General features: G+C 39.0%; 1 protein-coding gene across 3 annotated transcripts in view; it reads right to left on the bottom strand.

The window, feature by feature from the left end:
- Positions 1-12,931, bottom strand: part of taok1a (TAO kinase 1a) — a 156,687-nt gene extending 143,756 nt beyond the window's left edge. Inside the window, exon 1 of one of the 3 annotated variants that reach the window (XM_078224842.1) lies at positions 12,564-12,931. The gene's annotated coding sequence lies outside the window, so the exon portion shown is untranslated. Of the gene's footprint in view, positions 1-12,351 lie in introns of all 3 variants that reach the window. The other 2 variants (XM_078224843.1, XM_078224845.1) reach the window with 2 other exon arrangements.
- Between the last annotated feature and the right edge of the window lie 493 nt (positions 12,932-13,424).

The raw sequence follows: 13,424 nt of genomic DNA, 5'->3' as shown, positions 1-13,424 counted from the left end.
GATGACACTAACTCAAACTAGCAGAAATATGCTTAATCCCTGGTTCATATCAAGTTAGTCAATTGTTGTGCTCAATTGTTGCCTCAACAAATGTAGCAACTGAATTTCTATAATTGACCTAATCTCATCCCCAAACCACCAAGCCTCCTTCTCCAGCACCTTCTTAACCCATGACCTCCATCACCTAGAAGAATGTGGCCAGCAGTTTCATGAAAACGCTACCATTGGCAAGTTTCCCTCCAACACACACACTATCCTGACTAGGAACTATATCATGTTGCTGAATTAAGAAGCCTGGAACTTCATCCCTAACACCACTGAGTGTACTTACATCATATGGTTCAAGGCAGAGGCTTATGACCAACTTCTCGAAAGTATTTAGGAATGGACAACAAATGCTGGCCCAGTCTACAATGCATACATGCCAAGAAAGAATCAAAAACTTACTAGAAATGAGCAAAGAAAAATATAATCAGGCAGGGGTCAATTTCAATAAGCATGTACAGACTACAGATGAGGATTCTAATGCCTTAGAGTCAAATGGGCTGCCAAAACTCATGGCATGGCTTTAGGCATTAAGAATGGTCAACTGGGAGAGATACAGGAGACTGCCAGTGTCATGAAGCCACATCCAGCAAGATTCAGCAGCTACAGAAAGAAGGATGGTATCATAAAACAAATTATAGCAGAGTTCAGAAATAATGATATTAATTCAAATATTCAATGACCCTGGAAACATATAGCATCTAAAAACAGTGTGGAGCCACCATACAACAAAGAGCCACAATGTTTTATCATTGTATTAGTGAAAGAACAGGCAAATGTTCAATATTTATCACTTAAATTTGTTCTTATCATTTAAATTTATTCTTCTCAATGGCAAAGAACCATGACTTCTCAGTTGACTACACAGAGTCTGAGGATTACAGCATGGAAATAGGCCTTTCAGCCCAATTTGTCCATGCCACCAGTTTTTACCACTAAGTTAGTCCTAATTGCCTGCATTTGGCCCTTCTATTTGTACACAAAGTTACACAAACAGTCTGCACTTGATTCTGCCTATATCCATCTTACCCATGTAACTGTCTAAATGCTTTTTAAAAGATAAAATTGTATCCACCTCTACTGCTGCCTCTGGGGTGGGGAATATCATTCCAGATATTCCCCACCCAGTGTGAAAAGATTGCCCTTCTGGACCCTTTATCTCTCCCCTCTCATCTTAAACCTATGCCTTCTAGTTTTACGTTCCCCAACTTTGGGGAGAACATGTTGACTACCTAATCTATGACCTTCATTATGAAACACTTCCTTGATCTTTAGTAATCAACAGTGGCAGATGCAATTTGAGATGCCCACAAAAAACAGTCGAAGCATGTCCAAAGCCGGGACGAGAGGCTGAACAATCACAAGTCAGGAGGATTTTTTTAAAAACCGGAGGAATGCTTAGCCAGAAGTACATAAATGGATGCCCGCGTAATTTGTGAGTAGCTAGAATATCAAGGGCAGTTAAAGTAAATTCTGGAAGGCTATAGCATTCCTTTTCAGTAGGTCCCAGAAAAAGCAAATTAACATTCAAGACTCCATAAGATAAAGGAACCTGGGATAAGTAAAAATAGAACTGAGTTTTTTGCACAAGACTTTATAAGCTAAAGGTTAGTGGTGCTTGCTTTGTTTATAAAAAAAACAAGATCTTATGGCATAGCTCTGTCAGTTAATTATTGATGTTCGGATTTCTCTTTACACATTAATGATCCTTAACACAAGTGAGAAGTGTGTGTGAACCTAAAGAAGTGCGAGTCAACAGGCAAACTGACTGTAGGGAACATCAAAACCCAATTTAAGAACTATGCCGATACCATTTCTAGCAGGGTCTTACCAGTGAGCAATGGACCTAGTTTATTTTTCTCCTTGCAGATCCAAAGGCATGCAGACAAAGTATAATATCTCAATTAGTACTTTCGAAAAAGTCTAACTAAATTAATGTGAATCGTACTTGGGGCCTTCTGGTATACAGACAATATAGATACGGTTTGGTGATGAATTTATCCAACATTGCCAATGATGACAGCCAACAACTCATCTCTAATATAATACATATTGTGGGCTTTTATAAATACTAAGTCCAATTTTCTGTGGAATATTTTCTCACATGCAGGTTGAGCTTTAGGCTCTTTATTTGCCTTGCTGGATATGACCTGTTTCAGACACTGATGACACAATGGCCTCAAAACTTGTTTTACAATTACACCAGTCGCAGTACACACTAAGTGACTGGAACAGATAAGACGACAATCTGAATTAATAAGCATTTTTTGATGTTTATAAAGTGATTAGCGAAACCTTTCCAAATGTTTGCCCTACTTTTCAGTGAAGTAATTTTTTTTTAAAACAAGAATTAGATATCTGTGCAATTTAAAACACTTTCTCCTGAAAAAAATTGCTCTGGATTGCTAAAGTCAGAGTTAACATGTAATAGCAATCAATAAAAAAATCATTTGGCAGAGTGCAAACCTTCTATTTGTACACAAACAGCAAGACCACAATATTCTGCATTTGGTTCTGCCTTTTTCTGTGGATGAGTACATTAATAGGCAGTCAGCAGTCATTTAGTTACTTGTACCAACAGCTTTTAAAAACAAACTGTACAAAAAAAATCCCAATGGGATTGTAACAATTTTAAAATTCTGTAAACCGTAGCTTGAATTGAATTTTTCTGCTTTGCAGCTGTTACTGGCTCTGATCATGATCCTTGCAACCTAATTGGCATCCTTATGTTCCTCCCTCCCCTCAAAAAATTGCAAACACCAGACTCCTCTGACCAGATGTCAGAAATTTTGAAACTTTAGAACAAATATGATCTGTTAACAATATTAATTTTCTAAAACAATGACAAATCTTAGTATAATTACATTGTTATTTATTTGGCTAACTGCAGAGAAGACAACAACATACAGGTTGAAGTGCAGCAACTCCAGTAGCATAGCTAAATATGCATGTCATTCATAAACTATGACTAGCATAAATCCAAAAGTTTGATAAGCATGACAGTCAAAGGAAAAAACTTCAATCTAACCTTGCATATGGGCACAGACTGATCCCAAGACCAACTCAACTGAAATGCTGCCACACAAATACTGATTGGGCTTAAAGAAAGGTAAATGATAATTACATTTCCAGCATGGTTTTACTGAGTCACTAAACAAAAATGTTAGTGTCAAGAGCTATATTTGAAAACTTGGCAGTTAATATCCATGTGAAAACCAGCACCAGTTCTATAGTATTAACCAAACAAACAAATAACGAAGATTTCAGCCAAATGAATTATTTTAGTACAAAAAAACTGGGAGAGATTAGTCATGTCTGCCATAATTAGAAATATTAGGAGTACTTGTATTCTCAACTGAAGATGATCAAACTCTTTCAAAGCTTTTAGTGGAACAAAATCAAGCCCACCTAAATCAATAATATACTGTACACAAACATTTTGAACTGAAAATAAAAAGACATTCCACAATCATGAATTGTTAAATTACTTTACCCAAATTACACAAAGTTCACTGCATCATACAGTTACCACAGCATAGCTCGATTGCATCACAAAAGAGGTGTTTATGCATTCCACAGATCTAAAAAGATACAGATTTTATTTTGTGAAACATTAAAACATTTATGACCTTGGCTAAATAATTCACATATTAGAAAGCTTTATTTCTTCCTTGTAACACAGCAAACTGCCGCCCACAAATGGGTGACATGCAGAACTATGCTAAACCAAAGCAGCATCAGTATGAAAACATTGACGATCATTTCCATGCTTACAAAAAGCCTTCACAGGGAACATGCAAATCCAAGATTTTCTATTTGCTCTTTAGACTATGAAAACGGTTAACTGATTATTTCAACTTTAAGAGCCACTGCACTGGAGGTCAAGGAATACTATTAAAATAATGAACTGCTGAAATAATTAAGGCATGTTCAACTCTTAAGCCCATGGTGATTTTCGTTAGAGCAAACTAGCCAGTCCCAGTCCCCTGCTGTAACCCTGCAAGTTTATTTCCTTCAAGTGCCCGCTCAATTTCCTTTTGAAATCATTGATCGTCTTTCCACTATCGCTCAATTTGGCTTGTAATGTAGTATCCCAATTGATGGGCGTACTTCAAAATAAATGATCACATTGAAGTCTCAACACACCCCAGATTCATGACCTGATGGAAAGTGAAACCAAGCATAGAGGTAACAGCATAGGTAATGTTAGTGCACTGCTGGAAAGGTTACGGGAAAAAAATCAGTTTGTTGAATAGTTTATTCAACAAAGAAAAAGTGGGTGAGGGGAGAAAATATAAAGCAATACACTTTTTTAAAAAACTAAATATGTACGCCATGAAATTCACAGGTCAATTAGCTTAATTGATAGTTTGGTTTCTTCAAAAGATTTGCCAACTTTTCTGATTTCACAATATTTCCTGTGTACCATCAGTAATATAACCGTCCTCCAATTCACCAGAAGCCGATGATAGTTTATGCAGCAAACATAAATGAAGTAACTGCAGCACAGTTGAGAAATCACTGTATTGCATAACAGTTTGCTAAATATATAAACGTATGATCATGGTCAAACTATACAGTTTCCAACCATAACAATATACACAAGAAATTTTTACATTTTACGTTAAAATTATATAAAGGCATAAAGTCCTTTGGCACTTAAATTAAAAATGAATGGATGAACACATCCCACATCAGAGAGAAAAGATTAGCAGTGAGCAAACGTTTGGTTGAAAAGATAGGCTAAGAAGAACTTTAAAAGGGAAGCATACAGAACTTCAATTTATTACTGCCCTTCACATCAAAGGGACATTTCAAATGTACTGCACAACCCATCTGGTTTACTAACGTCCTTTAGGGAAGGAAATCTGTCATTTTTATCTGGTCTGGCCTACATGTGGCTCCAGGCCCACAGTAATGGGTCTGGAGTAAATGCCTTTTCAAACAGCCTAGAAAACCACTGAGTTTATGGGTAATTAGGGATGGGCAACAAAAGTTGGCCCAGCCAACAACGACCCCATCCCTGAACGAATAAAAAAAACCACAATTAATGATTGGCTTGATATTAAGTCACTGATATTTCATATGCAAGAGCAGCACCATAGGTCTCACAAACAGTATTGAAACAAATGAATATGCTCATCATTTTTGATGGATTTGAGGTTGACTAGAGGGCAAACTTTCCGCTCATCTCTGCGAAAGTATGTCACTGGATCCGTTACACCAATGTAGGCAGAGCTTTGATTTAGCATCTAACCTGAAAACCAGAGAAGGCAATAAATATTTTTGCGACTGACAGAAAACTGCCCGTTCACAGGGCGTGCCACTGTTTCTTGCTTGCAAGTGTTGCTCTTTGGTCATTAGATTGAGGTGGTAGTTTTAGGCTCCATCCTAGGAGCCAATACCCAAAAGCAAACAGAAGCACAGGGTTAAGGCAAGGTGCAACGGACCAGTGAGTGGAGAGCCCACACTATGCTATTGGAGACCTGGAGAACATACGAATTAAGATAAGTGACATGATAGGCGCCTGCAAGAAAGAGGGCTGAAAGGCCTTGACATATGCAGAAATGGTAACACATAGACCATTCAATTCAATCTGTATCTGTTTATAACCCACACAAGCAATAGGTCGAACGCAGTGTGTTCACTAAATCCCCATATCTCTATTTACCTTTCCTTCAACCAACTTCAAAGTTAGCATGCTCTGTAAATTCCTGCAATGCATGTCCTCTGCATGTCCTCCTAATATTATTCACTCGGCATTCCATCGCAGCTGTGAACTGCTGATCACTCAAGTCTTGGGTTTAGTTATGTTTTTGCACTTTTCTATATTGGTTGTCCCATTAGTGAACTGTCATTGTAGCTCAAAGGAAGCAAAATTGAGTATATAATGAAAAAATAGAACACCTTCACAGTGAAAACAATGTACTAATCAGAAAGCTGAACCTTTGAGCTACTAATGAATTGTCTGTACAGGTAAATGCAAGATATGCATTACTGCAGATTTATAAACAAAGCTTAATATTAGTGGTAATTTTATCTTCATTTTTTAATATCTCTAAGTATTAATCAAATATGAACTTTCCCCATTTCAGTCATTTACCTCCTGACTCCCCAAAGAGGATCCACCATCTACAAGGCACAAAGTCAGGTGTCTGATAGAATACTCTCCACTTGCCTGAATGAGTGCAGCTTCAGCACAGCTAAACACCAGCCAGGACAAAGCAACGCACTTGATTGGCACCCCATTCACCACAATATACATTCACTCCCTCCTCACACAGTGGAGGAGGGTGACAAAGTGTACACCATCTCCAAGATTCACTGCAGCAAGGGTCCTTCCAAACCCGCAACCTCAATCTACTACAAGGACAGGGCAGCAGATACATGAGAGCACCATTCCCTGAAGGTTTCCCTCCAAGATACACAGCACCTGACTTGGAACTATATCACTGTTCCTTCACTGTCACTGGGTCAAAATCCTGGGACATCCTTCCCAACAGCACTATGAATGTTCTTACAACACAGACTGCAGTGGCTTGAGAAGGCAGCACACCATCACCTTCATGAGGACAATTGGGAATGGCAATGCAGCAATGCCCATATCCCACGGCATATAAAAAAAAATTCTTCTTTGGCAATCAGCATAGAAAGCATAATATTGCATCTCAAACCCAAGAGTGATGAACTTTGAAGTCTCAATAATTCATCATTTGGTCCAATTTTCACGCCAAACGAATCTGTTTAATTAAAGGCCCACCAGAGGGAGTTACATATTTTTAAAAGTATTGTTCAACTTTGATTTAATCAAGTCAAATGCCACCATTGCCCTAAAGTTAAACCATATTACATTACAATTGAGCTTCTAATTTGAATATGTTTTAAGTATTAAACAATAGCCATTGCAATCTATTCATTCTCTGTGCAAGCCTAGTGAAATACAAAGACTCAAATATTACAATACAAACATTTTGACTACATTTTGTGCATGACATTTCATCTAAACAAAGACCAAATTGTAGCACATTACAAAAAGTAGAAACTGTATACAAATTTGATTTTAAAAATATCTTATGTTTATAAATATCAAATAGCAAATAAAATACAGGCAAAACTAAAACTGATCAGAAGTCAAACAAAACATGAAAAATGCTTCAAAATTCAGGATTTCTTGTTTTTAAGTCTTTTGTCAAGCAAAAAGAGTTGCATTAGAATCCAGTCAAGGATGCACAAATAGTTTTAACCCAGTAAAAATTAGCACAAAACTGACCATAACTTAACTAAATAACCCCCTACCCTCCACAACCCTACCCACAGAACAATTTTTCTTCGTCCCCTTTTCTCTCCTGAAAATATAAACTTTCACTGGTGTACAATTCAAAGGCAGTGGCAGCCCAAGTGCTCATCCTTCATGCACAAGTATGTTGGCAAGCTAGTCAACTGTGAAGAGCATCATTATCAAGCCTGATCGTACTTACATTCAACACCCACATAGGCACATCTTTCAGCAACAGTTATCGCATAGCAGTTAAGACAAAAATCTTGGCTAACTTTTTTTTGTCCCTCCCTAAATAAGGAGTGCGGAAACATTCTTATTGCCCCAACCTGTTACCCCTGTTAAGATCAGCCCACTCATCACAAATTAGAAACTAAAACTTTGACCTTCAAGCAGGTATAGTTTAGCGCTATAATTGATCTGCCTTTTCAACCAGTTATCAACAAATCTCTTGGTTAACAAATATAATCTAGGCACAAAGGAGAATTATGAAGCTAAAAACAAGATAAGAAAAATAGGGTTACACATCTGAATTATTTTTTGAAAATCAAAACACAAGGCAGAAATTTTGAATACTGTTCAGAGAAAAAAAAAATAACTTTTTCCATCTGGATCAATAAATTTGAAATCAAGACAGGCAATTCTCCACGAAAATACATTTTTACTTCATAGAATATTTGCCAATTTCTCACGACCTATAATGCAATGAATGATCAAAAATGAAACCAAGAAACTTGCTCGTCAAGGTCAAAAGTTATAATGTTTTGATAAGGATCATATGCTTTCTCTTCTGGAAAAAATATGCAACAGCACTTGCTATAATTGAACAATATTTTGGCAATTAGGAATGGAAATTTGACATTTCTGCAACATCATACTTCCAAAGCCTGAAACTGCACCTTCGGAAGCACTGGACAGCAATTCACTAATTTCATAGAATCTTTACTGTGCAGAATGAGGCCATTCAGCCCATCAAGTCTGCACCGACTCTCCAACAAAACATCTTATCCAGGCCCACCTCCTGTCCCATCCCCTTAACCCGCTAATCCCCCCCAACCTACATAACCTGAGACATTTAGGGACAATTTAGCATGGCTAATCAACCTAACCTACACATCTTTGGACTGTGGGAGGAAACTGGAGCACCTGGAGGAAACCCATGCAGACTCTGGAAAACATGTAAACTCTATACGGACAGTCACCCAAGATCGGAATTGGACCCAGATCCCTGCCGCTGTGAGACAGTAGTGCTAACCACTGTTCTAACCACTGTCAACTTACAGTAGTAGAAACTTTAAAAGCGACACCTTGACATATGCAAACTACCTGCAGCAAATGACTAAAAATTGCAAATAACCGTTTCAAAACTGAGGTAAAGTGCACTAAACAGATATTAATATCTGCATTCACTATTCTATTAGCCAAGATTACATTTCCATCGATTCATTGTTAATGGTACTTATCTAGGAGGTCTATGATAGCTTGCATTCTGCACATCATAGGATTTTACAATTTTGCATGTTGAAACTGGCTTCCCCTTTCTTCCCTTTGCATGACAATTAAACAAAATTATGAAAACATTTGATATTATGGAAATGTAAAAATGCCCATTCCCTATTGCAATCTGCATAGTAGTGGAAGATTTTGATGAAAACTTCATACTTCCGCTATCATTTTAAAAAAATCTGCCAGACAACCAGTTTTGCAAAGCCAGTGACATTTGAGACAAAAATGTACAAGTCCAAAATGGTTGCTATCAAAATTAATTTGGGATACCTGTTATACAGCATCCTCTATTCAATAAATATATTTTATGAACATTTGCAGTTTATCTTTTCAAATAATATACATATAAAATGGAGATTTTTAAAAAGAGGTTTATCATTTTCTAGCTTTTAATTCAAAACTGATACCTCATGACAAATACATTGATTCGAATGCGAGTAATGACTTTATGAAGGATGATTCACAATGTAAAATAATCCTACAGTAACCTCACAGTAAGTGTGAGGGGATTAAAAAAAAACAATCTCAACATGCATGAGAAAATGCCATCTAGAATTGTAGAATTTAACCCATGCACAGGCTAGGATGGATCCGAATATAGAAATGCTAATTTACTGATTATAGAAACTTCCTTCAACGTATCACAATGGATTCAATTTTGAATTCACCCATGTTAGAATTACCAGCACAATCTCTTCTTTGGGAAAGATACAACATTTGCAATTTAACTCATTAAATTCCACTTGTAACTTCTCCATTCCAATGCTGTTCAACTGCAAATGTCATAAAATCTTGTATGCTGGTTTTACTGATTTAAGTGTCTCACACACCTTTTACAAATGCTTGATAGAAGTTCTTCCATGCTCTCCAATTTTGAGGTAATAAAACTGAGCGTGTAACTACACACTGTAATTAACAACAAGTTTTCCATAAATTTAAAAGTAATCAATTACACAGCAAGTTTAATGATTGACAATGTACAACACAAACCTGCAGCTGCAGTCAAGATCATGCTAACAAAAAAAAGGAAAACTGAACAAAAGATAACCTCGTTGAATAAAAACATATAAAGAAATGTCATGGCAGTTAACTAATTGAGGGGTTTCGTTTGACAGAAAAGCTGAAGCATTTTATACCTATCACCTGAACTCCTCTATCAGAAGACTCCCAGGTATCCATCATTCACTGTGCATACACACATGCTAGTTTACCCTCATTTCCTGCGACAATGGTTTTGGAAGCTTACATGCAGGATTAAATACTTCAAGCCACCAGAATGTCATCATCACTATTTATCACAGGCTGCACAAACACTTTTACAGGTTCAGAGGGTGAAAAACATCTCAATAGGAGTCAGCTGGTATCAACAAAACATTCACTATCTTATTTGTTGAAGCATTACGATTCCTACATTTGGTTAAAAGATGCTCATGTATCATGTCAAGAGCCTGCAGTGAAATCACAACCTTTATTTAATGCAGTCAAAGTTTTCTCCAAGAGAGATTCATGCTAATAGCAATTTGCATTGAGAATTGATGACAATTTACATGCATAGTGTTTCCTAACTGTTCTAATGAAAGTTAATTTTTCCCAGACAATCTTTTTTTTTAATTCTCTGATTGGATGTGGGTACTGTTGGCAAAGTCTGGTAAGCATTTGGTGCCCATCCCTAATTGCCCTTGAGAAGGTGATAGGTAGTGAGCCCAATTCTTGAACCACTGCAGTACAACTGATATCAATAGCAGTTTGGCACAACTGAATGCCTTGCTAGGCTTTTTCAGAGTGCTGTCAAGAGTAGATCTGGAATCACATGTAGGCCAAACCAGGAATGGAGAGCAGATTTCCTTCTCTAAAGGGCATTTGTGGATTTATTTTACTATTGATGGTAGTTTCATGGCCCCATTACTCAGACCACTTTTCAATTCCAAATTAATGAATTAATTGAATTTAAATTCCACCAGCTGCCATGGTAGGATACGAATCCATATCCCCAGAACACTAGTCCAGTGACATTACCACTATGCCATCATCTCCCCATAGAACAACTTCTATAATCAATCACCTTTTCAGATACACAACATTAAAGCAATACATGATTGACATTAAAATACAAATTACTCCAGGACAACTCAAGTTCAACCACAAAAGAAGTATTCATACACACTTTTATAGATCATAGTTTTACAGCATTCCAATACAACATATGTTCATAAATACTTTTTCAGCCTATATCTGTGTAGTCTGACAATACATTTACAAACACCCAGGGCTGAAGATATATTTTCTTTAGCAAAATACCACACAATGCACAAGCTAAAAAGTCGACTTATGACAGTAAAGGCTTTTATCTTGCTCAAAACGATGACTGCAGTTCAATAAAAGTGAGCATACCCCATTTCATACAGCCTGATAATGGAAACCACCCCCAACACCCCCTTCCCCTCCAATTGGACTTTTAAATCGGATTCCTAAATGAAACGCAATAGCCATCAATACTGACAGGACTGGAGGCAGGTATGTTTTTTTTGTAAAATGAAAAAGGACGAATCTCTCTCCTTTTTTAAAAAAAGGAAAAGAGGGAGGGAGGCTGGAAAATCCTTCGAGAGAGGGGGAGATGATGATCAACAGCAACCTTCGAAAATACTGTCACGACTCTGCGGGTTTGTAAACAGCCAACTACCACCCCCCCCCCCCGAAAATACACAAATATATGGAGCAGGCAAGTGAAAAATGCGTTGTGGTTCTTTTTTATGAAGAGAAATTAGGTGAAAAGCACAGTCCCTCCTGGTTTTTCCCCCCCAATAGAAATGTAGTCAAAAACACCGTCCCCCCGCCTTTCCAATTAAAAAATGACGTGAAAAACATAGCCCCCGTTTTTTCCCCAATAGAAAGGTAGTGAAAAGCAGTCCCCCGTTTTTTCCAATAGAAATGTAGTGAAAAGCACAGTCCCCCCTTTCTATTTCCAACAGAAATGTAGTGAAAAGCAGTCCCCCCTTTTTATTTCCAACAGAAATGTAGTGAAAAGCAGTCCCCCCTTTCTATTTCCAACAGAAAGGTAGTGAAAAGCAGTCCCCCCTTTTTATTTCCAACAGAAATGTAGTGAAAAGCACAGTCCCCCGTTTTTTCCAATAGAAATGTAGTGAAAAGCAGTGTCCCCCCCCTTTCCAATAAAAATGTGAAAACCAGAACCTTCCCCCCCGCCTTTCCAATAAAAAAAATGTGGTGAAAAGCACAGTCCCCCCCACCCTGCCTTTCCAATAAAGCCTTTCTTTATCCTGATGTTTTTTTCTTTCCCCCCCCCCCTCTGCCAAACAGACATGACGGATGTACGCAAGCTCGTAGCAGCATTGCAGTCAGAGAGAGAGGAATTTGGGGCAGCGGAATCCTTGCATTTCTCTCTCTCTGTCCCTCTCTAATCCAAACATACAGTGATTGAGGAGAATTTATGAGGGGAGGGGAAGGGAAGGGAAGGGGGGGTGAAAGAAGTGATGGGGGGTGAAGGGTAAGTAACACACTTCACTCACTTACCACTGGAAAGGCGGCTTGCTTGCCCTTCACGCCAGTCCAGCCAGAAAACTCCCTCCGAGGAGAGAAATAAAAAAAAATGAATGTCAGGAGTGTGGAGCAAAAGACACAGAGAGAGAGAGAAAAACTCCTCCCAATTTTTCCTCCCTCTCTCCCCTCTCCACACACTCAAGATGGCGGGAGTGAAGGGTCGGATTATGCGCACATTTACCTCACCCACTCGGCCCCCCGGCTCCGGCCGCCGCCTCCAGCATCCAGGCCGCTGCCCCCTCTGCCCCGCCCGGAGACAACAACAAGGACAACTCGCAGGCCTCGCCACTTGTCCCCCGCTGCTGTCGCTGCCGCCGCCGCCGCCGCTTCTCTCTTCAACACACACACACTTTCTCCTCTTTTTTTTCCCCACTATATATCAACTCGAGTGGGGTTTTTTTTCCTCTGGTCAGTATTTGAGGAGGTGGGAGTTATTAAAGAGGGATTATCTTGTTGTTAATGGTGTGGAATGGGGGGAGGTTTGTCCCTGCTCTTCTCCGCCGCCGCCACCTTCTCTCTCTCTCTCCGCTGTCGCTCCAACCGCAGCCCAACGGGAAGCCCCACAAATCCCGTGCACCCGCCCCGCGCGCTGCCATCGCGAGATTCCAACCCCCCCCTGCGCGCGTGCACGAGGGGTGGGGGCGCGTGCACGAGGGTGGTGGGGGCGCGTGCACGCGTGTGGGTGGGGGCGCGCGCACACTTGGCAACTTTTCTTACTTGCCAACTTTTTTCCTCCCCACCCCTCCTGGGTCAAACGTGTTGGGATCAAAATTAACCAATTTTACTCAGTTTGTTTCAAGTGTAACTTGAGACAAAAAGTTGTTTAAGTGCTACTTTGCCATCTTGAAGAAGTGCAATCATCTAATCTTTTCGCAGAGGTGTGGAGTGAGGGATAACTGATACGCTCAGTGGCGGAATAACTACCACCCGGACCCCTAGGCTGAGCTTTAGTAAGGCCCCCTGACCTTGCCCCCTGCCCCACCTTTCGTTGAATAGAATAAAGTGACGTTAGATAACTTACATCGTTGTACTATGTATAATG

Source organism: Mustelus asterias, chromosome 12 (genome assembly GCF_964213995.1).
Source record: "Mustelus asterias chromosome 12, sMusAst1.hap1.1, whole genome shotgun sequence".
NCBI classification, from domain to species: domain Eukaryota; kingdom Metazoa; phylum Chordata; class Chondrichthyes; order Carcharhiniformes; family Triakidae; genus Mustelus; species Mustelus asterias.
This window is presented reverse-complemented; position numbering and strand designations above follow the sequence as displayed.